The sequence below is a fragment of the Triticum dicoccoides genome, chromosome 6A (assembly GCF_002162155.2).
Source record: "Triticum dicoccoides isolate Atlit2015 ecotype Zavitan chromosome 6A, WEW_v2.0, whole genome shotgun sequence".
NCBI classification, from domain to species: domain Eukaryota; kingdom Viridiplantae; phylum Streptophyta; class Magnoliopsida; order Poales; family Poaceae; genus Triticum; species Triticum dicoccoides.
The window spans coordinates 6,091,154-6,094,497 of record NC_041390.1 but is presented as its reverse complement, the minus strand read 5'-3'; positions in this window follow the sequence as shown (position 1 = coordinate 6,094,497).

Below are 3,344 nucleotides of genomic sequence, written 5' to 3'. Positions count from 1 at the left end.
TGTGACCAGCACGATGAGACGATCAGACATCTACTCGTGGAGTGCGTGCTAGCACGGGAAGTTTGGACCCATGTCTTCACAGCCTTAGGCATTCCGAGCGGCGCACCGCAGGCGAGCGAGGCATTGCGGGATTGGTGCACAAGGCAGAGCGCGCACGGGCATCAAGCGAAGATGATCCACACCATCTGTCTGCTCAGTCTGTGGGAGTTGTGGAAACACAGGAACGCTACAGTATTCGATGGGGCGGCAATATGCCTTACGCGACTTATGGAGCGAATCGCAAATGAGAGTAGAGTTTGGATGCTGGCGGGCATCTTGCGTGGAGACTTAGCGGCGACCTTCATAGCGGCAACGGAGTGGGCTCATGGCGAGTAGTCAGCTTAGTGCATAGGCGGATGGCGAGGAAACGCCTGTACATCCATGATGTAATGTAAGCGTGGAGGGTTCTTCCCCTTTCTTCTTTAATACTATATGATATGCACACTCATGCGTATTCGAGAATTTTTTTTCTAATCCAATAGGGTTAAACTGGACATGTCGATTTGATCATGTATTTTTTTATTCACATGTTTTGACAAATTTTGTAAATCAATATGCAAATCCTTTGGTTCAAACAAATTTCATAGGATTCGCAAGATTAAAGACGTTAGTACTTCACTATTATCTTCCCTAAGATTTTTCTTTGCACTCAATTTTGTAGATTTTCCTTGGTCGACTCAAATCTTTTGTACGATTTCAAATTCTTCATGATTCAAGAATACATATGACTCTATTTATGTGTTTTCTTCTTTCTATGTTTCATGAATCTTGATAATACACGAGCATCTATTTTTTCATAAAAAGGGTTTAAAACCCAATTTCAGCTAATGAGCATCTCATATCACGAACAAATATATGCTTGTTTTACAAAGACAAAACAAACATAGACGCTGGCAACGAGCATGCACGGTTAATCATATGAAAGAATGTGCACACGCACCCTACCTCTATCACCTCCAAGAGATTGAGCGAACATATTTTGAGGTTCACTTCCCACAAAAAAAAATCCATGTTCACAAAATTGCGAGACACCTCATAGCCCATAGACACGTACGTAATAGAAACAACAATGTGAGAAAAACTAAAATAAATCCTAGAAAAACCATGTGGCCCCCCATGCCAAGTCTATGACGTGAGCACATGTGTGTTGGTTTTACTAGAAGGAACCTAACAATTTAAATTATGCCTAGTTCGCATAAACGAATACACTATCGCTTCGATCCAAATTAATTGACGCAGCTCGAGTACACTCTTCTAGGCGTTAAACTCACATCGTGTGTGTGTCTCTGCGTATAATATGTGCTCGCTAAATGCGGTGATGTATGATGTATACACATGCACAGCTCGTGTGGTTCAAATGCTTTACAAATCCGTAGCTTGTATGCACCTCCGACAGACAGCAGCGTCGGGTCCTCGCACAGACGCGCGCGCGCACACACACACACGTGCCTGATGAGACTCGTTGTTTTAGGCCTTCTTTAGATTGGAGGATTTTCACAGGATTTTCATGGGATATAAATCCTTTGGATTATTTTCTATGAAACGCATTTGGATCAAAGGATTGGGCCATTAAAATTCCTCAGGATTGGGTCTCCAAGGTGCTGATTCCAAAGGAATTTACACATGAGGTCTGACCTCTGGAAAAAATCCACAGGATTGGCTATGTCATGGCAATCAAATCCTTCATTTTTCCTATTCCTTTGTTTTGCAAATCCTGTGATCCAAAGAAGCCCTTATGTTCCGCCGCCGTCGTCGTCGGGGCACTTCACCACCTACTGTACGAGCCACACGAGACGTGTCGTGTCGGGGCCATCCTAAATAATCAGGTGCCCACACCCGACGTTGTCATATGATGCGGTGGTTTTTCTCAGCGACTGCTTGTGTTGATGGCCTATAAGAAAGTATTGTTGTTTGGATGTATTTGAAAAGTTGCAACGCTTATGTATGTTTAGTTCGACAATGCTGCATATGAGTACGAAAATATGCTGCATGTGATTCTTTTCTCTTGCACTATAACAACCCAATAAATGGCATCAGACCTAGGAGGCAACAAACTGGGGGTTCAACTCGAAAAATAAATGAAAACAGACTGGGGTTTCCTCTTCCCGACCGATACATAATGTCTTCCTACCTTTGAAAAAAAATGTAGGAGCATTTTTTTGAAAAAAAAAACTGTAGGAGCACACGAGTTTAGATTGTTACTCCCTCTGACCCATATTAGTCGTTGGTTTAGTCCAACTTTAATACTAAATTGTATTAAATCGATGAAAATTAATATGGATTGGAGGCTCCTTCTTTGACAGTCCTCCGACACTCCCACGCTTCTCCTTGTCTTCTTATTTCACTTGTGTTCGCCTAACCATCCTTGTCGCCCCCCTCTTCCCTCTCGGCCAGCTAACATCGACGGTCACTCGAGGCGCCAACGAACCATTGATGTATGCATTGTAGCATTTGAATTATTCAAAAATGCATATCGATTATAGAAATCAAATATTCATACAGCAAGAGGCTATGTTTTTTTTCCGCTCAAGTATGAAGCTATTCCTTTTCTTTTCAAAGAATACGAAGCCATGCCCGACTAGCTCATCAGGCCACGTCCCTAGGCGGCGGTTGCTGTTCTGGTGCGCTGGTCCTATGGGGCCTTAGCATGACGACTTCCCGACTGTCTACTACAACAAGTTGTGCCCGACTCCGGCGAGGGAGGGGCAATGATAGCGGCGCGCCTTCGGTTCGCTTCAGTGCTTGTAGTCGTCGCTAGGTGGTCTACGGACCTGAATGTAATTTTTATTATTTCTGGTGTTCATTGTACCGCCATGATTGATGATGAATAGATTGGAAGTTTTTCGCAAAAAAAAATACATTGTGACGAGCTTCGAATGATACGTACGTACGTTGCCCGAGCTTTCCCTGTCCTCCTCGTTGCAAGTTGCAAGGACCACCACGTTCATCAATCAATACTGTTCCATCACCTTAGGCGTGTCGGGGCCGTCCCAAAATCATCAAGTCTGCCTAGCCGGGTCCAAAGCTATCGTACAACCGAGAAATGCACTTGCCTGAAATTCAAAGACAAAACGTATAATTGTTCACAAGGCATTGTTTTTTTTTTTGTGAGGAATCACCGGAGGAAGAGTTCTCCCGTCTGAATATATTGCTCAAAAGCGGCCAAAGCTAAACGTCACCTTTAGGCTTTGGCCGATCCAGTTTATAAGGATTGACAAAGCAATGTGGCACAACGCTCGCCTCCTCGACCATTGCTCTCTGCAGCATGAATTTCATCCCCTTCTATCTCGACAGTTGCACGCCTA